The 27,123-nt window shown below is 41.3% G+C and overlaps 1 protein-coding gene across 35 annotated transcripts in view; it reads right to left on the bottom strand.

Moving 5' to 3' along the window:
* TEAD1 (TEA domain transcription factor 1) overlaps positions 1-27,123 on the bottom strand; it is a 167,329-nt gene that overhangs the window by 116,579 nt on the left and 23,627 nt on the right. The window lies entirely within an intron of this gene.

The raw sequence follows: 27,123 nt of genomic DNA, 5'->3' as shown, positions 1-27,123 counted from the left end.
GAACAGGCTCAGTCACATTAACTTTTGTGGAACAAAAGAAATGGCTTCAATCAGCAATACCATTGGGGTGGAGAAACCTGCTCTCTCCAAGAAACAGGAAGCACCTTTAGCTTTCCACCCTAACTCTAAGTAAAACACTATGTTTGGGGACACCATTGCAATAGGGACAAAACTTGTCCCTTCTTCCATATCAGACATTGGGTGGGCAAGTGTCCAGAGAGCAATACAGAAAAGTGATGCAATAGAAAAGCGATGCATCTCCCATAGTTTCCAGAGTACACAGATCTCTCTGTTCCTCTGACACGTACATGTACAATAACAGTAATAGAGAATGGCAGTGAGATAGTGCCATTCCCTCACTACCACCAAGTCTTGACAAAATTGGGACACGGGGAATTAATTCACAAACAACTGCTGGATTCCACTGAGGAAAAGAAAGAGGATGAATACTTGCTTCTATTTGTGGAATATATATGTTTTATTACAGTGGCCTGGTTCTCACGACAAAGGGCTTTGAATTATGGCTTACTACACTTGCAGGGCAAGTGGGAGTTTCTGGGCCTTAAAGGCTTCGCAAGCCAAACATGGGGCAGGGAACCTGGCCGGCCTAATTAGGTCTGTCGGCCAGAATTTCCCCACCAGTGGCTTACTGGGACTGCATGAATGCGATGTTTCAAAGAAAGGTGCTCACAGTCGCTTTGGTATTCCCCCAGGTCATTTCTGCTCCTGCACCACAGTGAGCTATGCCAAGGTTTTGCTTAGGATGGCCATCTAAACACGGGCTTGTGATTCAGCTCTCTCCTCAGTGGCCATGAGCTGTGGCCAAGAACAAACGTCGGCTGATGCCAATGAACCTGGGTTACAGCCACACACTAAGTCAAACCATGGCTTTGCTAGGTGTGGCACTAAGGCAAAAATGACTGGTAAGGAGCAAAATGGCTGTGCCTCTCCAGAAGCCCCCACATTCATGTGGTCCTGGCATAATTTGGTTTGCAATATTGTGCAAACCGGGCCAGCAGGGAACTTCTACCAGCTTTGCAGATGCAGCAAACCTTTCCTAAATTTATTGTGTTAAGCAACACGTTGGCTAGTCAAATTGAGTTGTTTTCACTATTCTCATCTCCACAGTCTAAAATATGAATAACTGCATATCAACAGATGTTTCTAAGAAACCTCATTAGTAGACCCCTGCAATGGCAGACTAAAGCAGGATCTTTATTAAATCTTTATCCAAGAAGATGCTATTCTTACTGAATTGATTATTCTTACTATTTGAGCATGAAATCCCCAGAGACACTATCAAATCCTCCTGATTTACTATAGGAAGTAAAAAAAAAGAAAGATAATGTTCCATAAGGCATGTCCTTATAAAGTCAATTCAATTCAATTCAATATTGTCTAACAGAAACATAAAATTGGTTGGTTTTTTTAAGGATCCAAGAATGCCACAAAAATAACTACACATTTTACCCAGAAAAGAATATATCTGGAGTCAATAACATAAACTATCTTTGAAGTAGTGGATATCACGGCACACTTGTTGAAGTTTGTGGTCTATTCCTTAGGAGTTTTGTAGCACAGTGTCATTAGTAGGCTAAACATGCACAGCTCTTTTTCTCCATAACACCTGAATCAGGAGAGGCTCTGCAAGCTCCGCCCCAGGGTCTTAACGCAATGGCGGACTGGATGAGAGCCAACTGAGTCTGAACCCTAGGAGGATGGAGACCCTGTGGGTAGGTGGTTCCCATGTCTGAAAGACAGACTAGTTGCCTGATGTAGATGGAGTACCACTCCCTCTAAAAAAGCAAGTACACAGTTATTAGGTATTCCTGGATACAACTTTGTCATTGGTGCCTCAAACCTCTATGGTGAGGAATCATAGAATCATAGAGTTGGAAGAGACCACAAGGGTCATCGAGTCCAACCCCCTGCCAAGCAGGAAACACCATCAGAGCACTCCTGACATATGGTTGTCAAGCCTCTGCTTAAAGACCTCCAAAGAAGGAGACTCCACCACACTCCTTGGCAGCAAATTCCACTGTCGAACAGCTCTTACTGTCAGGAAGCTCTTCCTAATGTTTAGGTGGAATCTTCTTTCTTGTAGTTTGTATCCATTGCTCCGTGTCCGCTTCTCTGGAGCAGCAGAAAACAACCTTTCTCCCTCCTCTATGTGACATCCTTTTATATATTTGAACATGGCTATCATATCACCCCTTAACCTCCTCTTCTCCAGGCTAAACATGCCCAGCTCCCTTAGCCGATCCTCATAAGGCATTGTTTCCAGGCCTTTGACCATTTTGGTTGCCCTCCTCTGTACACGTTCTAGTTTGTCAGTGTCCTTCTTGAACTGTGGTGCCCAGAACTGGACACAGTACTCCAGGTGAGGTCTGACCAGAGCAGAATACAGTGGCACTATAACTTCCCTTGATCTAGATGCTATACTCCTATTGATGCAGCCCAGAATTGCATTGGCTTTTTTAGCTGCCAAGGAGTGCCTTGTACCATCTTATTTATTTATTTATAAAAAAATATTTCTATACTGCTGTATTGTTTTAAAAAAATCAAAGTGGTTTACAGCAATAATATCTAAAATACAATAAATACTATATTGGAAAGTTTAAAACAGGCAGTAATTAATCATTGTGGAAATATGTATTAATTGCCTGTGTAGGACTGGCAGAATAGGAAAGTTTTCAGCAGGAGCTAAAAAGTTGACACAGAAAGTGCTTTTTGAATCTCTACTGGCAGAGTTTTCCACAGGACTGGGCTGATGGCACCAAAGACTTGGTCTCTCATTGTAAGCAAAAGGCTGGGTTTCTTATTGTTGTAAAATGAGCCTCACCAACTTGGGGAGTAACCATATTCCTCAGTAAATAATTTCAGGGATCAAGCTGGGCTACAAAGCTTGAACCTTGAACCTGCTCGGTAGTAGATGGGCAGCCAGTGCACTGCTTTAACAACAGTGTCACATGTTCTCAACCAGATGCCCCCACCCACAGTCCGGCTGCCACATTCTGCGCCAACTGGAGCTTTCAAACCAGACCCAAAGGCAGTACCACACAGAGTGCATTACAGTAATCCAGCCTCAAGGTTACCAATGCAAGGACCATAGTGAGCAAGATAACCCTGCCCAAGAACAGCCATAGCTGGCGAATCAGATGAGACACTCCTAGCCCCAGAGGACACTTGGGCCTCTAATTCCACTGTTATAGTGGCCCAACTGGCCTCAAGTCCAAGTCAGACACTTAGCGCTACTGCTCCTATCTATGCTCTTCCAGTGGAGACTCAACAAGCCTCCTTGCTTTTGACCTTCAGACATCTCTTGACGAAGTCTCTTGCGTCAACTTCTCGTTAGCCAATCGCCACAATGATTACCCACATTTTAATTATTTTTTAAATGGCATTTTATGTTTCAACAGTGTACACCACCCAGATATATGGCAGTATAAAAATAAATAAATTTTAATCTCCGTCTCATTTTCAGCGGCTTTCCTGGGTGTTGTTAAAGTCAACCTGGATGAAGACAGGCGCTGCTTGAAGCAGGTGCCTAATTGCACAGAGAGATGCTGACATTGTTTGGGCTCCTGGCAGAAACTCCACTGAAAGAATAATGTGTGAAGCCGTTTGGAACTAGCCCTGAACTGCTCCCATTAGAGGGAGTCTTACCCAACGACGTCAGTTCCAACAAACAACCTTTTTCCCCCCTAGGAAAGAATACTCATCTTTCTCTCTATATATATATTTGGTGCAGAGCCTTTCAGGAAGCTGGCAGTCAAGCAGTGTTGGGGAAGAGAGGCCAATGCTAAACAAAACATATGGCTTAGGGGACTACGCTTTTTTGAGAGGGAAGTAAGAGGCACTTAGGCAGCAGACCCACCTCCTCTCATTCCCTATTCTTTACCATGGAACTTTGCAGGTGCTAAATAGCCTCTGCTGCCTGATCATTTTACACATGATTTAGCCCAATGATTAGCCTCTCTAATAAAATGAACCGGGCAGTTTTTGTTGTTGTTGTTCTTTTACTTCTGGTGGCATTACTGCTGAGGTGGCCAAAATTTGCCAATCCTGAACTTGTGAACAATGTAAGCTCACTCTGAATGTCAAAGCGTGGAGGACTGGAGCCAGCTGTTATCTGGGCACAGGGAAATGCACACACAGTTTTTCACGCTGTAGTTACTACTCATAATACTGGTTTTTTATAAAAACAACAACAACTGAGATTTTCCTGTGGTTTCAAATTAAAATATGGTACTCTTACCTAGGAGTAATATTTTGCATAGTAAGCCAAGCCATCATCTCTAACCTGCCGGGCCTTAGGTCTGGTTCAAATATGCATGTACATTCTTTTAATTTTTCTATGCTTTGTGACAGGAAACAATGCCATTTAAAATTGATGGATTTGAGGTGATGTAAGGAAACATGAAAATTATCTGTGATGTTATATTTGTAATAGCCCACTCAAACACGCAAGTAATTATTTAAACTGTGGGGGATTTTATAGTTTTGTTGGTTATTATGTTATGTATTCTTGTGTTTTCATACTGTAAAGCACCCTGTTATCCTAGGATGAAGGGTGGTATAATAATAATAATAATAATAATAATAATAATAATAATAATAAGGCATTTATCTACAGATAACCTTTCCAACTCCTTTCAAATATGGGCTTGGAAACTTTACAAGCAGCAAGCCAAACAGAAACCTGAAGCACACAAGGTATTTTAACATGCTGCGACCCTATGCTGACAAAATACAAAATTGCAATATCAGGCTAGTTGTCTGAAGTTACTAACAGTGCAATCCTAACCATCTGTACTCCACAATAAGTCCTATTTAATTCAAGTGGGCTTCCTCCCAGGTAAGTGTAGCTTGGGTTACTGCCTAAATAATGTTTACAACTCACTCTCCTCTATAGACTACTGCCAATAGTTGTCTTTCCATTTTGTCTGATGAAGTAATTTATAACTTTGTTAGTTTGCCTACTCTTATGCTAACAGAAGTTGATCTAATATGTCTTATCTCTCTTTCTCTATCTGAGAACTGTATCACACATTCCATGTAATCTGTAAGTGATACGTAGGCAGGTTCAATAAATCTGCTTGCTTCTTTGCTATAGGCGAGTGCCCATTTCCCTTCTAGTGTGCAACTCCAGCTAAAATATGCTTTCCCTTCTGCAAGTCAAGCTTTTGTAAAATTATCTGTAAAAAGCACTAGCAGCTTCTCACTGATAATTTCTTCAAACACCCAACAGGAATGGACAGCAACCACTTTATTCTCCATGGAGGAAACAAAGAACAAGTCTTGGATAATAAGCAAAAGCAAAATTTATTGACCACTTTGTGTAGGTCATTGCTGTGATGATCACATACATATGAGCCTTTTGCTGCCTTCATATGTGCTCAGAACCTGTGGCCAAATATGGTGTACCAAATAAATACTTGCACATGCACAGCTGGGGCTAGTATCACTTATTTATTTAAAGCATTTATATACTCTTTTTTATTAAGGATTTCAATCTGTTTTACAAAAAGTTAAACAATCAAACACACACATGACAAACAGCCAGCAGATAAAAGTGTAATTAAAAGTCATAGTAAAAACTTTATATGAATGCCTGGCCTTAAGATACAGCAAGGTTGGTAGCAGGTGCATTTTCCATAGGAGAACATCTCACAACTGGGGTGCCACCACTGAGAAAGTCCCCTCTCTCACAGAAATAAGTCTCACGACTGGTATGTTAATTAACCAACTTGTACTTTCTATTTCTTCATAACGTGTGTGAATAATTGCTACAAAATGCATTCTCACACAGTAAAGTATTCAGTACTGAGCAATATTGTAAAAAATGATTAACAGGTGTCACTGGTTCACATTTTTTTTTGCAAAACATTGCATAGTACAACAAAAAGCTGGTTTGGGGCATGTTTATTGGAGATTTTATCAAAGTGTTGAATTCCAGAAATTCTTTTTTTGTCTCATAAAACATCAACAGAATGCTGTTCTTCAGAAAAACACTCTCAGGAAGATTGCGCATCCAAAGAAAATGTAAAAATGTTGAGAGCATAGCAAATATCCTTACTTTTAAATATATATCATCACCGTCCAAAAATTGAGTCATGCCTATGTATGCCAAGTTTATTTTTCATGTATTTTGTTTTGTTTTAAAACTGCTGTTCATTGAGTAAAATCCCAGAAGAGTTTACTGTAAAGCAATATAGGGTTATATCCAGTAACACCAACCCATTAGGACAAGGACTTCAACTTGAGCCATGGAACTTCCACTTCCTTTCCTCCCCCTGCCATCCACATGTGCTCCAGAGGTTTTGGGTGTTTTTAAGGGAGGGGGTCTTTTTGCATGCTCTCACTCACTCACACACACACACACACACGTTGTATAACATTTGAGGGATACGGGTGGAACTGTGGTCTAAACAACTGAGCCTCTTGGGCTTGCTGATCAGAAGGTCAGCGATTCAAATCCCCAGGACGGGGTGAACTCCCGTTGCTCTGTCTTAGCTCCTGCCATCCTAGCAGTTCAAAAGCACACCAGTCCAAGTAGATAAATAGGTACCACTGCGGCGGGAAGGTAAACGGCGTTTCCGTCACGGTGCTCTGTTGCTTCAGAAGCAGTTTAGTCATGTTGGCCGCATGAGCTGGAAAGCTGTCTGTGGACAAATGCCAGCTCCCTCGGCCTGAAAGCGAGATGAGCACCGCAACCCCCATAGTCGCCTTTGACTGGACTTCACCACCCAGTGGTCGTTTACCTTTTACCTTTTTTAAAACATTTGAGGTTACAAATCAGAAATCCAAGTACAAATCCAGCTCAGATCACTGGTGACCTTAGGTACAGTATGTCATCTCACAGGGCAAACAGCAGCACTCTGAACTTCTTGGAGAAAGTATTGTGGGGACCAGGATACAAAAACATAGTGCCTACAAACAGATATCGGCATATGGCCCAACATGAGCCTGCCCATGATGGACTCATGGGCTATGTGAGCACACACTAAGCCATTATGAAGAGGCCTGGGCACACCTCCCATTTCCACCAAATCCTACCCACCCCCCTACTCTCAGTCAAGCAACGCAAGCTCCCATTTCTCATAAGAGCCTGGCATGGTACCCAAAAGCAAGGGACAAAGGGAGAGAAAGGCAAACACAGATTGCTGAGGATCCTTCCGCAGAGGCACACTGTGCATGCAATAGGCTCAAGCACCCATATTAAACAAAATAGGAGAAATCCATCTATATTAATCATATTGGACAAAATAGATTCAGGCTATTGGGGACTTCCCCACCCCCACCAAAAAAAGAAGTCATACAATTAAATCTTTACTAAGTGAGAAATCAAACTTAGCATACATAAACATGACTCAACATTTAGTAATCTCTACCAAAGGACAATTCAGTGGAAAAGCCAATTAAAGTAAGTTTTGTTTAACGTAAACAAGCTGCTGCCTTGGCCATATGTCTTTGTTCTTGTAAATGTAATCCCCCGGTTCTCTACCCTAGACTGGAGACTTTGAAATTCCTCTTAAGGATAATAACAGTAGACAGCACTTGAATGCTCCCTTTGAAGCACGCACTACACAGACTTTACTGCTGACCTTCAATTTTCAACAAGATTAATCCCAGATCTACAGTTGGGGTAGTCTAAACGTGATTATCAATCACAGTTGGTTTTTTGCATTGTTGTTGACCATTTCAAAATATGCTGCAAAATGGCAACCGGCAGGATATGAATTACCTGTTCAGCGTTGCATTAATATTTTATGCATAATATGGTCTTTATCTCAAAATGTTTCGAAGGCCTTTTTCTCCCCTACATATTTTATTTACTCTGGAGTAGTCAAGGATATTTGTCGCCTTGCTCTGTACATTGACCAGTGTATAATTACAGCAAACTAAAAACAGTCAGGGGGCATTCAATATTGAGCCAAAGGGAGCTTCCATAAGGCCACAAGAAAAAGAGATGAGCACAATGGGTAGGCCCTGGAAATGTAACAGTTTGAGAGAGAAAAATGTCTGGATTCTTTGGGAGTAAATGAGTGGGTGAATGGTGTCGATACTGGAAGGGGTGGAGGCTAGCAAAAGTTCCCTACCAAAAAGTAAGCACTTGTAGAGGTAGAATATGCTACACACCATTTAGTTAGAGGTGGGCAGAAATACTTCGGTAGGAAAGCACATACTTTTGAATACAGAAAGTCCCAAGATTGAGTCTCTGGTATCTCCAGTTACTCATACTGTATAGCAGTACTGGGAGACACTTCTGCCTTATTTCTTAGAGCAGGCATAGGCAGTCTCGGCCCTCCAGATGTTTTGGGACTACAACTCCCATCATCCCTAGCTAACAGGACCAGTGGTCAGGGATGATGGGAGTTGTAGTCCCAAAACATCTGGAGGGCCGAGTTTGTCTTAGAGCATCACTGTCAATCAGCTAAGTGGACCAATGGTGGGACAGCATAAGGAAGCGTCTGTCCTCTTATGTCCCACATATCACTTTAGGATAATCTGAAGTATAAACAACATGAGCATGCAGACAACTGGCAACAATGATTGGATAGCTCAGTCAGTAGAGCATGAGACTCTTGATCTCAGGGTTGTGGGTTCGAGCCCCAGGCTGGGCAAAAGATTCCTGCATTGCAGGGGGTGGGATGAGATGACCCTGGTGGTCCCTTCCAACTCTACAATTCTATGTTTCTACAGTGACATTCTCTTCAAACCTGGGCAGGCAGCAAGCGAAAACTGCTTAGAGGATCAGCATGGATTCTCCAAGCCCAATATCATCCCCAAGGAGCCTCTAAATTTGCCAAAAGATATGCTCCTTCACTGGGACGTGGGTGGCGCTGTGGTCTAAACCACTGAGCCTAGGGCTCAGAAGGTAGGCGGTTCTGTTGTTCGGTCCCTGCTCCTGCCCACGTAGCAGTTCGAATGCATGTCATAGTGCAAGTAGATAAATAGGTACCGCTCTGGCGGGAATGTAAACGGTGTTTCCGTGCACTGCTCTGGTTTCGCCAGAAGCGGCTTAGTCATGCTGGCCATGTGACCCGGAAAAACTGTCTGCGGACAAACGCCGGCTCCCTCGGCTTATAGAGCAAGATGAGCGCGCAACCCCAGAGTCGTCCGCGACTGGACTTAACAGTCAGGGATACTTTTACCTTTACCTTATGCTCCTTCACGGTTCAGAAAGACTGCAAGCAGAGTAAATAGGATGCACATTCAAATAAGCATCTGACTAAAGAGGTTGCCTCGCTGCAAATCACTGCTTTCATGTGCAGTTAGCTTCCCATCTTCCCATCTAAATACATGTTGCAAACTTGATGGGGGTTATACATTCAGAGGTGCATGCCATGTAGGTGCACATCTGCTTTACCCAATGAGTCCTTAAAAATGAGGAAGGCACACAGCCCTTTCCAAGTTTAAAGAATCGTGGTGGGAGGGTCGTGGGATTGGAGGATGAGCAGCTTCTCTGAAGCAAGTTCACTTCACTCTACGTGAGTTTAATGCATTTATTGTAGTTTTCTATATTGATTTCACTGTTTATTTAAACAACTGTAGCACAGAAGTGCTACATGTTCTTTTTTTTAAAAAAAGTTAAAAATTACTGTGTATTTGTACAACTGTGGCAGAAAAGTTAAAAAAATTAAGGGTGGAAAAAAGAAGATGTTACATGAGTTCCTCTAATCCTGGGAACATGACTGGGGATTAACTGAACTGCCAAGACTTCACAGAAGTAACAAACGATACCAGATGAAAGCTTGCCTCCATAAGCTGTGTCAACTTCATTATGCTGTTTGAAATATATTAGCGCCAAATGCACTTTCCCCTCCACAAACAGTTAACTTCCCCACCCATTCGGGGTTTAGACATAGCAGCCGAAGTGTATCATCATTGGAACCTGAGGGAGGAAATCAAGAGGCTGAGCAAGTTTTTCAAGCTCTCTTCCACTATTAAGTTGTTATTCCAAAATAGTTTTTGCCCAGCTCAAAACTGCAGCACTTTTGCTCTCTCTGTCTTACAAGAAAAAAAACTGTGCAGTCCTGGGAAGATGACTCATTAGTAAATCCTTTTCTACTTGCCGAAAACCTGCCCCTCTTCATTAGGAACATAAAAGATAAAAGCTCTTAAATGGCATTAGCTGGAATACGCCTACACACAGTCAGGACAAATAAATTAATTGCACCTGGCCTCTAACAGCCAAAGTGTAGCAGGAACATCTTGTTTCATTAACAAATTAAACTGTAATAGAGTATCAACACTCCTGTTATGAACATAAACATTGTTTGGCAACTACAAATGATAGAAATACAAGGTGAATCCTCTGGTACCTACATCTTATAGCAATGAAATGTACCATGTTAATTGCAATTAAAATACTTTTCAAGTACGGTACTGAAAGAAATGCCAAACCTACCACTGAACAATTCTGAAAGTTTAACAAATCATATGTACTAGGTGTAAAGAGATTTTAAGTGATAAGAATACATAAACTGATTTTTTTTAAAAAGGGGAAAAAGGGGTTCTCAAAGCTAACAAAGTACGCATCATTCGTGATGGCAAAATAGATTTTAGATCTACACTAATATTCCTGGATCTGGGGGGTTGCTTTACAACTGAGCACACTGCAATCCAGCATGTTCCTTCTGGAATGTTCCTAGGTCTTTAGCATGAGAAAGCTATGCAGGACCAACCTGAAAAACAAGTTCGACTCAACTAGCCCACAAGCTAATTTTACACCCTCCAACGCACCTTTCTAAGATTTCTTTTGTGCAGACAACTTGTGCAATCCAGTCCCAGGCAATTACTTAACTAAATGCCAAGTACTCTCTTCATATGCCACACAATTTTTTTAAAAAAATATAAATTTTCATTTAAAAATCAAAAGAGATCGCCATAAAATGATAATAAGTGTTCCATCATATTGAATTAATTTTCCTTTATTCCCCCTTATGGGTGAATAAAGATAAATTGTGGAAAATTTCAATCACCACAGAGATTAGCATCCTGATTTATTTATTTTTTAAAGCCAATGAGATATTTGCCTTTCACTTCAGCGCAACTAAGATTTCAGCCACCACTGCTAAATAAAAAGCAGTTCTGATCCTTTTGTTGTTTCATTTCCAAGAAACACAGCACAATGTGATAAATAGCATGTGTGGGTATGGGTATACTTATATATTCTAATATACAAATATCCATATATGTCCTGAGGCATAAGGCTGCCCTTGCTATAGCAGAGCAATTGAATGCAAGTTCCCCTCTCCTTCCATCAGCTATCCCCTAGCAGCATTTATTACATCAGACTGTAGCAAAGGGAGGAAGGGAAGGGAAGCAGAGCCATTACATTGGTGCAGCTGAGAGACCTGCATCTTTCAGCTTCTCATTTCCTTGAACAGCTTTCATTTCCAGCTGGCAATTATAAGAAGGAAGGAAGAACCAGCACCCAAGTTTGCATTCCTCCTCCTCTTTCCTTTCGTGTTCTTTCTTTTGCATGGTAAGCCTCAGGGCAGGAGGCTTATGACTGATCCGTACAAACCACTCCAGGGTCTATTTTGGCTGATGAACAGGGTATGAAAGTCCTTCAAGCATATACATCCACAAAAGTTATTACCACATAAGACTTTTGTTAGCTTACCTACACATCTGCATTGGTGTGTGCACTGGCTGCCTGAATCAGGGATGGGGGAGGGGACCTCAAGGTGTAGCTGGATTCCAATTCCATAATCAGTGGTCAGGGATGATAAGAGGGTTGGGGGAGGGGGTTGCGAGCAAACAGAAATAGAGCCGTTGCTACCAAAATTAAGACTGTGAACAGCGCAAAGCCAATAATAAAATTGCGCCCATAAAACAAATTCTCTGGAATGGGTAATTGATGACCTGGCTCGTCGTACATCGGCCGCAGAGTGGCATCGAAAAACAACATTACATTATTTGGGCACGGATCCTGATCCAGGGACTTAGCTGTGCATGTGTGCATCAAAGGGCTTTATCTGCCCTGTTATTTAATACTGATGGAGCTGTTTTTTTTATTATACTCCCAACTCAGGATCACTTATTGAAGAAGGAAGGTTCAAAAACTAATTTTAAAGGCATTGATAAAATAAGTGCTTTGCACGTGTCTCTTTGCTTTTCACTGTGAACGGCAGCTACTGTGCAGGAATGACAGAAGCAGGGCCAGAAGTGTACCAGCAGGACAGAAGGTTGGACCAGAACTTCCAGTCTCTCTGTGTGTCATGTGTTTTCTGCAATATGGCACTAGATACTACTGCAATAAGCTATCCTGAACCTGGAACACTGATAACTATTACCAAGTTATTTTTACATATATACTCTTCAGTAGTCCAGAACAGCTGCTTTACGGCATGCAACTGAAGACCAAGAAGTACCATATTTTTTGTATTTTTAAGAACACAAGGAGAGCTATAAAATGTGAAATCAACCATCCAGGCTTTGAAAATAAAATAAATACTTGTTGGCAAACCTGTGGTTGAGTGTACAGTATAGAACTACAGCCATGGTTTTATCCAGTGTTAATTCTTCTCAGAGCAGACCAGTTGAAAATAATGGACATTACTAACTTAGTTCCAGTCAATCCAGTAGGTCTACTTTAAGTAGAACTTAGTTGGATGCAACCCATTGTGACAAACCCAAGTTTGCCTTTGCAAACGATCCTCAGTTATATCCACTAGTCCTCTGTAAGGAAGTGCTGACTACATTGGTTCTCTTTGCAGCCCAATCCATACCCTCCAACATTTTGGGAAGGCAATTCAGGGCATCCCCACCAGCATCCCCACCCCACTGACCCAACTGCTCACCCCCTCCCTGCTGCCGACCCCTTCTATGTTTGGTTGTTAATATATAGATACTCACTCCAGCTATTCATATAGAAGTTTAAAATGGCACGAATTATCTTTCCTGACAAAAAGAAACAAGAGGCAACAGCAACATGACTCCCATCTTCAACGTGACCCAACCACAACCCATTAAGATGAGGCATGTAATGTCTGATATGTAAGCATAGCTCTCCTTTCTTTCATGGGGTTAACACTTGCCCCAGGGGATGACTGTGCAATACTTTTGTTGAGTGATTACTGTTAAAAGGAAGATTCAGCAGCAAAAACCCACATATGCCTCTAATAATTTGCCTCTGCATAATTTAAATGTGTATTCTGTAATGTGACTGCAGTAGTTAAAAGAGAGAGAAACATGCAGAACAAAAATCTAGCTGTATTTTGTTATACATGCAACCTGCCTTCTGCTCCCACCATTCTGGAACTAGCTCAGAGAAGAGAGGTGTGCACAGCAGATTTGCGTGACCATAAACAGCAGCAGGGGCTCAAGAAAGTGGCCATATTGTTTTGTGATTAACACATCATTAACCCACCATGAGCTCTGAAACTGAATAAATCACCAAATAAATAAATACCTATGATCCTGAAGCTCTTTACTACAAATGCATGCCCAAGCATTTAAGCATAAATGCCTCCTCCTCGATGCATCTCTACCTTCATTCATATGATGGGTAATCTTCACGCATTTGGGATAACTGCTTGCAAAGGATGAGACGCTTTGGGATGGAAGCCATTTTGCAGGTAAATTCTGGCAACAATCCCAGAAAAAAACACGTACCGTATTTTTCTGTGTATAAGACTAGGTTTTTTTCCTAAAAAATAATGTTCAAAATTTAGGGGTGTCTTATACATGGGGGCCATCTCCCCCCCCCCCATTTTCTTAAATCAGAGTCCCCCAAAATAGGGGGCATTTTATACATGGGGGCTTCTTATAGATGGAAATATATGGTAACTCCTGTGTGGATAACACCTGTGAGCAACTTTGATTTGATGAACCAACACTAGTGACAAGAAACTCATTTGGATTTAATAGGGATAGTCCTGTAAGAAATGAGTTCTTTGCTTCTCAATTTGTATTCTGTTTCCATATACAGATTTCAAAAGTGCTAGGTGGAAAGATGAAGTAATAAAGAGCTCAGCAGAAACCTTATGCCAAAATTCAGCCATCTCTGTGCAGTCCCACCACATTTGTCTATATGTACCAAACATGCTGTAGCCCCACCAACACAGTGAAGCTGTACTAGGGAAAGCTGTTGCAAAATGAGGTGAGTTTGAGCTGACAAAGACCTCTATGGAGGCTTGGCCTTCAGACCATGTTGCTGATTGTCATCCGTCTACATGTCCCAATTAGTTTCCCACCATGACTTTTGGCTCTGGGCCCCAAAGGAGGACATTGATCAGAATTTTGTACAATATAGAGTCCCTTCACATAAGTGCGGTGTATCTTTAACCAATCATTCAAAAGCAGTTAATTCTCTAGTAGCATCTCTTTTTTTGTAGAGGGACAGATGAAAATGGACCTCAGTTCACTGCCCAATATTCAGGGAAAGGGCTTATCCTCTACAGTCATACCTTGTTTTACGGCTGGGATCCGCTCTGGAGCCCCGGCCGCTAACCAAAAAGGACGCAGGGCAAAGCACCACACACATGCGTGGAGCAGTTTGCACTTCAGCGCATGCACCAAACCCGGAAGTAACCCATTCCAGTACTTCCGGGTTTGCCGCGGACGGTCGCCAGAATGGACACTAGACGAGGCATCCATTAGTAACATATACAGTAACATATATATTACTGTATACACATTTTTATACCTGCCATAGACAAAGGAACTGTTTCTGTATAACAATCCATAAAGTGGTATAGTAGACAGGATGTCCACGATGCTATGTTGTAATACCTCCCCTTTTTCCAAATGATTATGTAGTAACATAGGTTCTCAATGATTTAATGTAGACAACAGAGATTTTTGACTCCCATTTGTTTAGCAACAAAATGTTTGTGGGTGTCACACTTGGGGGGATTACTAAGAAGTTGTTTTTTGAGTGAAAAGCATATGAGCTCAGTTCAGTTCTGGTACTCAAAACAAATTATTGTGCAGAATTCTTTAATTATAAGTGCATTTCTTTTATATCTGACTCCAGGGCATCTTGGGATTCTAGTAAAGATCAAAGTAATCCCATACACCTGAAGTCTGGCCTCCCCTGTTGTACACTTACTTCAAGCTGTGCTACTGCTGCACATATATTTTTTAAAAACAACAATCTGCTTAGTTGAACAAAAACAAAACATTTTATTGTTTTTTGCTGATATGAAGAAATGTGTTCCTTGTCTTTCTGAGGCTGCAAAGCTGCAGTTAGTCATAACCAGGCTTAATTTAGTAGTGAAACAATTTCTTCTGCCACTGCTGGCTGGAAGCATAAACCTATTTCCTGGGTCAAGGAGAAATGCACACTATAGAAAGAGCAATTCCTCTATCCACTGAATCCCAGAGGGCCTCATTGCTATAAAGTACATGGCCTTTGTCAACCAGGTTACCTAGGAGTGAAAGTTATGTCACATAATCCGCAATTCTGTTCCATACTGTATACCATCTGGAGCCAAAGTCAAAAGCTAATCTGATTTTTCTGTTGGCCTTTTTTTTTTTTTTTAAAGGAGTGCCTACTCAGGTTGGATATTGTATGCCATCTGGCAAGAGAAAGCGTTTATTCACATCTACTGCTTGCCTGCCTATGAACTGTTCACAAAACCAACAGCATAACCCTTCAATTTCTTAATTTAAGAAGGTTTTATAAATTTTGGAAGTGTGTTTTGTATGAAATCCACTTATGGAGTTATTCAGCCAAACAACGTCATGCACCTCAGCAAAGCTCTTTCTTGGAACTCCGTGTTTTGCATGGACAGGGAAATGAATATTATGACAGAGATAAGTACTGGAGAATCAATGCAGCCGCATGCCCAGATAAAATAACTTTCAATCATGAATTACTTTATAAGGAAGAAAAGCTGGTTAAAAAGTTATTGTGAGGCATACAGAGCAAACATTCCCAAACCATGTTTATACTGAGCTTGCCAAAGTCAAAGTAAAAATTAACCTTCTATTTTATTAAATATTCATTCAGATTTTCAACCTATATCATCCCCCAAAGGATCACAGGTTTCATGACATCAACTAGAAATCAGATAAAACAAATGAGGTTTCCACACACGATAATGTATTGTATACTTAAGAGCACATTTACATATTTAAAACAACAGGTTGAACTCAACTAAGTCAGATTTAGAGTAGACTCCCCGGAATCAATGGACATGGTTTGTACCTCTGCTACAAAATGTGAATGAGGACACATATCTTAGTGATTAGCTTTTCTGAAATGGAAGTGGCAATCTATGATTTGGCCCAGCTTTTGGTTTGTTAATGAAAAAGCACCAATTTAAATGAACAATTGCCATTCATAACTGGGGGTGCCACTTCCATCTTCAGCTTTGGTATACTTTGTACCCGCATTCTGAAGGTAAAAAGTAAACCAGATTGGGTTTTATATTCATTTTGTTTGTTTGTTTACCACTTACACAGAAAAAACGGGGTGAAAAACAACAGCAAACCATCATTGTGCATGGGTGGGCAGGCGTGGAAGAGCTTAGAAGGGCAGAAGGAAAATTCTTAGTTGGCTATCCCAATTTACATAGCACCTTCGGGGGGGGGGGCAACTTTATGCAAACACATCAGGGTAAGAGGTCTATATGCCTGGCACATCCTGCTTCCATTTTGAAAAGCTCTTGACATGCAGCTAGCATAATCATGTCCTCCAAGGAGTGCACAGAGGAGATGGTCATTCTTTCTGGTACTGGAGCATTAAGTGTTTAGCTACCATGGTTGCATGTAGAAGCCAGTCATTTTGTCCCACCAATAAATTACATGCCAACGCTTTGGAACCCAGCAAGATAATTGGAACCTAAGAAGATATCTACGAACCTCAGAGGCTTCCCTAAAACCGTACTGCTGCAGCTAACAACCTCCAACCAAAATGTTGTAATTTTAAGGCAGAACCTACTTTACAATTGCCTACACACTCTGCGATTCTACACACCCCTATTCAGAAGAAAGCCCTGGTGAGATTACTCCCAGCAAAATGTGGATGGAATTGGCACTTTACAGTTGGCTCATCGAAATTCACTTAGAGCAAATCTGGCCTTATATAATCTAGGCAAAACTGTTGCCCAAGGAATTTGTTCCAATGAAACCATGCCGTTTCTCAGCTACAGAGAACCACAAGACGTCCAATCAAAATGCTAGCCCGGTACTTGAAACAGAATTTATCTGTTAACTTAACTCAACTTTTTCCATTCTAAAATAGACTTTTTGATGTGTGGTGACCAGAAATCTACATGCCAAATGGTCGTACCACGAATTTGTATAGGGAGAGGGGAGAGGCGGCAACCATTTTGTGTGGGGGTTCTGTTCCTGTCCCCCACACGTTGGCAGAGCGTGCGTAGGTCTGTTCCTCCCCCATTCTGCCCTCTTCTGGGTCCAAAATGACCTGCATTTCAGTGGTCGTGTGTCAACTGGACACACAAAATGACCACTGCCTGTACTCATGGGGGGGGAGAAAGATAAATAAATTATGACACTAGCAGTTTTATCTTCAATTCCTTTTCTAATGGGATCCGTAAAATCAAATTTGGCTCTTTTGCACCTGTCACACATTGCGTCAACCTTTTCATTGACCTACCCATCACAGCTCCAAGATGTCCAGTCCGCACCCTATTAGTGTATGTGTGAAGTTCAAATTGCTTTCCCCAAATCTGCAATACTGAATAACTTTGCATTTTATTTTTCATTTTAATTACTAATATTGGTGTATGTGAGAGAGTATTTCAATAAAATTTAAACATGACACATACATTTATATAAAGGGAGCCTGTTTCTTTAAAAGTGCACCATCAGTAGTGAAGCCAGGCTAGTGAAAGAAAGAAAAAAGACCCAGCGGTGGACAGTTCCTCATTGTGCAACCAATCTGGACCACATTAGGTCCTAAAGTCTGAGAAGTGCTGTGCTACCCAAAAAGTTCCAGATGTTTGAAGTATTTAGTAAGACCCTTCCATCTAGAGGACCCCCCAAATGTTACATGTATGGGTCAGTATTTCTGCACTGGCTCCCCCCTCCCATTCGGAAATGGTTGTCACATTCCCCATACTGTTCCACGCAAGGCTTCTGCAAACTTCAAAAATTTGGAAGCCAATCATCATCACACAAGATGCCCCACAAACGAAGCACTGTAACAAATGAGCAGAAACTAATCTCACAATTTACAATGAAATTCCTATTGCCCAGTTGATAGCTTCCAACGACAAAGGAGGAAAAGGAAACAGGAATGTTATCAAAGTCTATTAACAAACGATAAGGAAAGCAAACCTGTTATTCATGCTGGGCAAAGAAAACCATTCATTCACAATGAATCCTGCAAAAGTAGGAGGTCAGGCAGTTATGTTTTCATCTGGTTTCCTTTTTTTTTTTTTTATGGTGGAAGCATATGCTGTTTCACACATTACCTGAGGTTTCCACAATGAGGAGCCACAGCCAATCCCTTTAGCACTAGTGTCATTGTAATAACTGCCCTGAGAAGTGAATTCTATCTAGCTAGGGATCTGTACGATTCGCCTTAAGCATTCAGGTAAGCAGGAACCTCTTACTTCATGATTAAACCAGAAGCTTCTAATTAACCACAGTTTCCTGTTTAGCCCAAACCACCAAACTATGGTTATCAGCTTCAGAACAAGTCAAAACAAAGTTTAAGATAAATAATCTAAGTTTAAACTACACTTAAAATTTGACATCCTGGCTGGTTTCAAAGTTAGGAACCAGAGTTCCCTTGTTTAGATGAAAAACAGAACTCCTGATAATTAGTGGCTTCATAGTTTAAGCAAAAGGGAGGTGGCGGGAGGCCAAAGGCTCGTCTGTATTTCAGTTATAACACAGGTACAATCATTTAACAGCAAAAATATCCAGCAATTCTGTTAAGTTTTTAAGCACTGAAGGGAAAGGAGACCTATGCCCTACTTCAAGGGAACAAGTTGGTTAAGATATAATCTCCCTTCTCTCATTTCTAAGATGTGCAGCAGAAAATTCTCAGTAAACTTTTAAAAGCTGGTACATCTCAGGCTTAAGATGATTTTCGCAATCTTCTCATTTCTCCACAGTTTGAGGAATTTTCTCCCCTCAGGTTTTTTTTTACGGTGTCTTCCAAAAGGCACTTCATTACAGAGTTAGATGTCAGTTGATTTGGTCTGATTTATAAACACTCATTGTGACACAAAAATCAACCAAAGGAAATACCCCAAAAGGCGTTTGGAAGTATCTTTAATAAAAAAAAATCCTGAGAGGTACAATGTATTTCAAGTCACATAAGATCTTTTCTCAAAATCTATAAAAATATACAAATCTGTTTATTATTAATCAATTATTATTATTAATTCTAATTTGCACCCTGCTGCTCCTCATGCGTGAGCCCCGAGCAACAAATACCATACTGAAACACAATAAAAGCAGCAGGCATCATGTCACAGAAAAATAAATCAACAATCAAGCACAACAATACATGCAATCAGCAACGTAACAAAATTTATATTCTAAGTTAAAGGAGCCACCTCAATAAACTGCAAAGTCCCTATAGAGTTTTAAAAGTGAATTTGGAGGTGGGGCGTAACAGTGAACTGGGATTTTTTCCTGGCAAATTAGAGTAATCTGAATCTTTTAAAACTGAGTTCTGTAACTGGGGAGCCACTGCTGAGAAGGCACTACCAAATGTAGTGAGACTTCACATAGTAAGAAGTGTTAAGTCTAGGATATTCATTTCGCACTGCAATCATGTTTGTCACAGCCAAACTAGCATTTCCCACAGTAAAGGCAAAAAGCATGAAAGAAGCTGCACACCGCAGGTCAGTGTGCATGTGGTGGAAGGAGGCAGAGTCAAACAGGGCTCCTGACTACACTTGCACGACATGTTTGCAGATTCACATCTGCCTTTCACACTGGGTGTGTTTACTTTGGGAAATAGCAGCACTGCCACAGTAAACATGATTGCTGCACAAAGTGTGAAGCAGATCCTAGTTAATCTTTTGGTAGAGCTTTTTCTTCAATGAACATGCTTCACAACCTAGGCAATCCCATTTTAAAAGGAGTTGTCTGCCAGAGAAACGCATGGCTTCCGATAACAAAGCACTGAAGTCATCTTGGACAAGTGCCATCAGGCAAGCTTTTCTTATGTGTAGCACATCTGCACTCTGCCTGATGTATACCATGCCCATAAACTGAATTGTTATTAAAATGTAAATATACCAACAGGCTCTGATTTTAAGAAAAATAAATAAATGGTGTGGCCCAAATGCCAAGCAAAAGATTCGCGTAACAATTACAATCTTTTTCTCTTCCCCCCAAACCAAATCTTTAGTTTGATTTTACACATTCTCAAAAAATAATATTGTATTTATTACCCTTTTGTTATAATAGTTTAGATCTATCGACACAATTTTCTCCTTAAAGGGAATGCAGCATCGGTTTCTAACAAACGTGCCTGAGTTAAACTGAATTGGCTGGCACTCTTAACAGGAAAATTGAAGCATGTCAGTTCTTTCGTTTCTCTTCGGGAGAAATGAGAAAAAGTTCAGATGCACAGATAAGAAAATGTATAGCAGTGTAAACACTTCTCTTCTGTGGAAAGTCCAGTTCACCAGGCCGCAGAGTGAAATTGAGTGTTTTGTTTTGTCAAGCTATCTATGCAGGAAAAACCTTCGCTTTACTTTCAGTGTCAATATACCATCAAATCTGAGAATTGCAAGCACAGATTAACACGCCCTCCTTCTTTTTTAAGTCATACTACGGTGGAACTCAAGATTTTTGTTACCTCTGACCGGCCTGCACTATGATCCTTTGAAAACTTTCTGTAGCAGCCATTAAGATGATTTTGGAATGACATTTGTGAGCAAACTGTAACCCAGACTCCCAAATTCTTTGATTAGCAGGTACAATTGAGCAACAGACATTTAAACTTCTTTTATCAATAATTCCTGCCAAGTTATCTAAAGATTCCAAACAATGATCAAGTTTGTAACTCTTAGTTTTGATTTCACTACCCAAATTGATTACCTATACCAATTTATCTCAATTAAATAATGCATTTTAATATTTAGATTTTATGCTCTACGGAATATACTATCATCTGATTCAATATAATTCCATATACATATGAATATGTAATAAGATATCAATTTAAGCCCTAATGTCCTCTCTCCTAAATCTTTCCTGGTCACAACCCTACTCCTTTCTCCCCATCTCCCATCCTGTTCATTACTGTCCTGCATTTCTTGGAAACATCCTCAGTTTGAGGTGAGAGTCCTAACTCAACCATAGCTGAATAGCCAAAAATCACAATTTTATTACTAGTTCATGTTGCGTAAATATTTGCACAATTTTTAGATGGCTGAATAAGCAAACTTATGTATTTTAAACTTAGAAAACTTTTTAGACTGACTCTTACAAAAGTTATAGGGCATGTATTTCTATTTATTTTTCAGCTGGTATATGCTAAAAGGGCAGCATGGAATTAAGGCTGTTAACTAAAATATAGATGATCACATGTAAATTGAAAAACATCCACTCTCTCACACTTACGTCTCCGAATCTCGTGTAGTTTTTAAAGATAAGATGCTGTGTTCTTCGAGCAACTTCAGACACTCTATGAGGCTGTGGGGAAGAGAAGAAAGTTCCCTTTTCTTTTTTTATTTCCTGTACTGCAGCCAAGTGGAATTGCAGACATACCTCCACTGCGGTAAGATGGGTGCACTCTGCAAACTATCCTTCTGCAAGAGAGATCTACAAATCCTCATTCTGCACTCACAGCAACCTCTGAGTGACTCTAACCTCCTCCACCCCATGTGACATTCAAAGATGCGCTGAATATAACAAGAATCCCATTTACACCAAATTAGCAGAAGATGAAGAGGTGGTGGTGACAGAGATATTGCTTTCTTTCGCTGAACCTGTGTCTGTTGCCTTCATTTCGGGCCTCCAACAATGCTTCCAGCTCTGTCAAGTTTGAAACTTGCCCAGTGCTTTTTTTTTTTTTTTACTGGGTGGCATAAATTCTTTAAGTAAATAAAATCTTTCCAAGTTACCATTTGTCCGATCCACTCCCCAGCTACTCTTCCACTCGCACCACTTGGCTCCTGCATTTTCTCCTTCTTCACCATCGCACCCTGACTTCATCTGTAACTTGGGAGAACCATCTGCCACGCTGTCACAGTGCCCATCACCTGGCAGGTTTCTCATTTCTGACTGCTTGCCACTCCCACCAACTCAGTTGAACCCTCGTTTCGCATTTAGAGAAGCTGATTCTTTCGTCAAGACCTTTTCATTTGCCCTGGAATTTTAAAGGGTTTCTGTTGCATCAGCCTGTTTTGTTAGTTTGCATTGTCCTTTATAGCCTCAGCTTGTAAATTACAGTGGTACCTCGGGTTAATTACTTAATTCATTCCAGAGGTCCGTTCTTAACCTGAAACTGTTCTTAACCTGAAGCACCACTTTAGCTAATGGGGCCTCCCGCTGCTGTTGTGCCACCACTGCACGATTTCTGTTCTCATCCTGAAGCAAAGTTCCTAACCCGAGGTAATATTTCTACGTTAGCAGAGTCTGTAACCTGAAGCGTATGTAACCTGTAGCGTATGTAACCTGAAATGTATGTAACCCGAGGTACCACTGTACAGTGAAGGATGTTAGTGCATTGTATCCGCGTGCTGTTTCGAGTAAGTTTTCTCTATTGTTCACTTCTCTGGAATCCACTGGAAGAAGGGTGGTTTAGATATATTGTTTTAATAAACTGAACATTAAGCTCCATGTGAGCTGCCAGGAGTGTTCCCCTCAACGTATTTCTACAAATGCAAATTGCCTAGAGCAGGTAACTTCAGCCTTCACAGAACCAAAACCCACCGAGGCATTTGGGGACCCATTTCTTAATCTTTTACCAGATACCTGGCAGTAATGCTCCTCTCACCTTGCACCAGACCTTGATGCTTGTAGCGACCATAGTTGTTGTTATCCATTACATTTCTATACTGCCCTTCATGTGAAGATGACAAGTCAGTTTACAATATAAAAAGTGAAATAGAGACTAACAATTTATTAGATAACGTGAGCCAGGTGCAGAATTTCATTTCCAGACTTGAGGTCACTACCATCTCTTACCTGACTGCTTAAACATACCCTCCCCTCATTGCCATCCATCCTACATTGTATCATTCCAGCTGCGGAAAAGAGGAGATGTAAACAGTTACACTTCCCGTGATGCAAGCATGTGCGTTGCAAGCCACCCCTTGAGCCAGTGTTGTGCTCCTTCTTAGAACCATCTCGAGTTCCTGCGCCACATTTTACAAATCCTAGACTCTCACACGTTCTCTCCTACCCAGCCACACTGGCATTGCCACCCTATGTGTGTTCACAGAAGTAAACCTCAATGAGGAGGACTTAGCTCTCAAGTAAACGTGAACTGGGTGAAAAGAGAAAATTCCATACCTCTTGCTATAACCTGTTCACAGATTAATACGTCTGTTTCAATTTTTCCCTGATTAGGTTTTTTTTGCGGGCGGGGGGGCGGTCAGGTTTAATGCAGCACAGCAAAACGGCAGATGAAAAGAGTCGGGTCTGTATTATGACTGTCTCATGTTATTAAAGCATTTGTTTGCTTTTCAAAAAGCCTTCACCTCACAGGGCGCTATCTAGTTGTGGTGTCCTGAGTGCGCAATACAGACTTCTGATTGCGCAAGCAAACCTTTCCTCTCCTCCATCCTGCATCTCTGAAACCAGTTCTGCGGGGCGGGGAACCCTCTTAAGCAGACTGGGGCATGAGGGCTGCAAAAAGAGGGGAGAGAAACCAACTCCCATCACATCCATCGACTGGATTGGATTTCACTCACAGCTTTTATTTATTTAAAAATAATACAAAATCTGATAAATGGGAAATCTCAAGTGACTTTGCATCACATAAAGGTAAAGGTAAAGGGACCGTTGACCATTAAGTCCAGTCGTGGCCGACTCTGGGGTTGCGCTCATCTCACTTTATTGGCCAAGGGAGCCGGCGTACAGCTTCAGGGTCATGTGGCCAGCAGGACTAAGCTGCTTCTGGCGAACCAGAAGAGCACACGGAAACGCCGCTTACCTTCCTGCCGGAGCGGTACCTATTTATCTACTTGCACTTTGACATGCTTTCGAACTGCTAGGTTGGCAGGAGCAGGGACCGAGCAACGGGAGCTCACCCCACTGCAGGGATTCGAACCGCCGATCTTCTGATTGGCAAGCCCTAGGCTCTGTGGTTTAACCCACAGCACCACCCGCTTTTATTTATTTAAAAATAATACAAAATCTGATAAATGGGAAATCTCAAGCGACTTTGCATTACATACTTTCCTTTAAAAAAGAAACCCTTCAATGACTCAAATTTACAATGTCCTCCATTTGTTTATTTGTTATTTTGCTGATACAGTAGCTGTTAAATGCTTCTTTAGAAGCAAGTAGTGGGGATCTTTTCATATAAGCAAAAAATGATGCCCAAGCTCTGCCTGTACAATAAATATACAGGCCATTACGCCGCAGCAAAATGTTGCATTCATACTAATGCAAAAGCATTGCAACAAAATGCCTTTTCCTTGAATAGCCACGGCATAAAAATTCCAATGCAAAATTAAAACACTGGTTTACTCTTAATGCGTATTACTAAATTAGATGTTATGACAAGTGCAACATTAAATTTTTTTGTACAAGCATTATATTCTCCTACATTTTTCAAAGTAGCTCCTTAGCATAATTATTACATTTAACATGTAAGGCAGCAATTGCTGTTACACAGCACCTGCCCCTGGTCCACCACATAATTACATACCACTGACCTTTATATAAAAGCATCATGGAAATGTTGTTACTAGAAAACTAAATTGCCTTTCATACAAACACTGAACTGTAACTACCGTGATTTCTCTCTCCCCCCCCCCCCCCCGTTAAAAAATACGTGCTTATCCGAGGGAGGAGCTGAACTAATTGAACTAACAATAATTTTCCAAATCTCGCCATGTACATAAAGTTTCCGCCATCTCAAAGTGTAGTTCAAGGTATACACACAGATGGATACAGAACTGAAAATATTCCCTGAAGTCTTAATGGTGGGGTTATGCAGGATGTCATTTAAAAGCTATTCACTAACAATGCCCTTTTCCCTTTTAGCCCCGAATCCTACTGTACAAATTGAACTGGGGGAGAAAAGTCAATTAATTGAAATTGTGTGCTATTTACTGGTAATAGTTGCAGCAGGATAATGGTTGAGCGACTGTACAGATCCAGCAGAGAGGATGCCCAGCCATAACCTGAACTGAGAACCCACCCCTGAACTCACTGGGTGGCCTAAGGCAAGGATTTTTCCCCTCAACCTTATTTCTTACTCTGCAGGTGCTAGCAAGCACTTCAGCAGGCCAGTCTTCAACTGAAGAAGTGTTAGATTCAAATCCCAGCCCAGCTACAAACTCTCCAGGTGCCCTTGGCAAGTCAATCCTTCTCAGCCTCAGTCATCGCTCTGTAAAATGGGTATAACTACCTTGCTCCTTGGCTTTTTTTACCTGTGTGTTTATTCTGTATGCTGTATTACTGATTTTCAACCTATCTCACAGAATCATAGAATGCTGGAAAGGACCCTGAGGATCATCTAGTCCAACCCCTTACAATGCATGCATATTCAGCTATCTGAATTGATTGATACATTTTGTAAACTTGCTTCTTTACCCCACCCTAACGCTTCTCATTTTGCAAAGTGAATGTTTGTTGTAAGGTAGTCTGAGCACAGCTTGTTGTGGAAAGGAGATCCATAAAGAAATTAAATCAAATCAACAAATGTGATGACTACAGGAACACTAATTCACAGTACAGTAGTACCTCTGGTTACGTACTTAATTCGTTCCGGAGTCTGTTCTTAACCTGAAACTGTTCTTAACCTGAAGCACCACTTTACCTAATTGGGCTTCCTGCTGCCGCCATGCAATTTCTGTTCTCATCCTGAAGCAAAATTCTTAACCCGAGGTACTGTTTCTGGGTTAGCGGAGTCTGTAACCTGAAGCGTATGTAACCTGAAGCGTATGTAACCTGAGGTACCACTGTACAGAAGTTATAGGTAATTACAGCTATGTGTCTTAAATCTATATCCACCTTTACAAACAGAACTTCCGCAAGGTATTTTATGAAATATCTGGATAGAAAAAGAAGGATTTGTACGAGAATGAGGCTGCAAAGCATTTGTTCCCTACAAGGGAGCAGCACACAAGATAATAATAGTTTCTGCCAATCGCTTTCATTGAGGGCATGGTAATATCTCTGTTTAAGATTACTATTTCAAGTTGAGCGACAAAGTCCTACAGCTGTCGTGCACACATGCTATTTTTAAAGGTGCAAAAAAAGTGTTCCTGACATAAAGCGTCCACCCGCAGGCACTCCTACATTGACACAGGGCATGGAGCCCAAGAATCCGGCGACGCATTTCCAAGCCATGGGGTGCCGGCGTGGGGGGAGAGAATCTAAAAACTGGACTAGAGCACCCACTGTAACTCAGGCAGCGGGGCGGGGAGAGCCTCTGAAGCAAGGTGAAAGGAAGTTGGCATCTTCACAAGAAGAGCAGCTCTGCTTGTTCAGGACAAAAGGCCCAATGAGTTCAGAGTCCTGGTCTCTCAGTAGACAAGCAAGGCTGGAGTACAACAGCAATTCACAGCAGCAGGTACTGAGGAACATACCACCTCCATCAGTAAAACATAACCTCCCCTGTGATTGTGTGTGCCTTTTATAGTGGGATCACTCTGAACAGAGCACACCGGAAAGCAGCCTGATGAAGAACATTCAAAATGCACTGGGGTTCAATAAATTATATTTCTGCGCACCTTAGAGGACCTCTGGTCTCCTGCTCCTGCACTGGTGACTTCTTTCGTTCCTTTGCCCCAGCCAGGTATAGATGTACACAGACACAGGGATGGGATTGCACTTGGCCCACGCCACATTGGAATGGATATTTGCAGAGGGGCCTACATGTGTACAAGTACCCACAGGTTCCTGGTGCAGGTGTTGCAACAAAGAGCTGGGACCATCAGGCATCATCCCAACATCCCACCACAACTACTTGACTATGATGATGATGATGATGATGATGATGAAGAAGAGTTTGGATTTGATATCCCGCCTTTCACTCCCTTTAAG

This window comes from Podarcis tiliguerta, assembly GCF_965153285.1.
Source record: "Podarcis tiliguerta genome assembly, chromosome: 1".
Lineage (NCBI taxonomy): Eukaryota > Metazoa > Chordata > Lepidosauria > Squamata > Lacertidae > Podarcis > Podarcis tiliguerta.
Note: the sequence above shows the minus strand (reverse complement) of the source record. Positions and strands in the feature narration are given on the sequence as shown.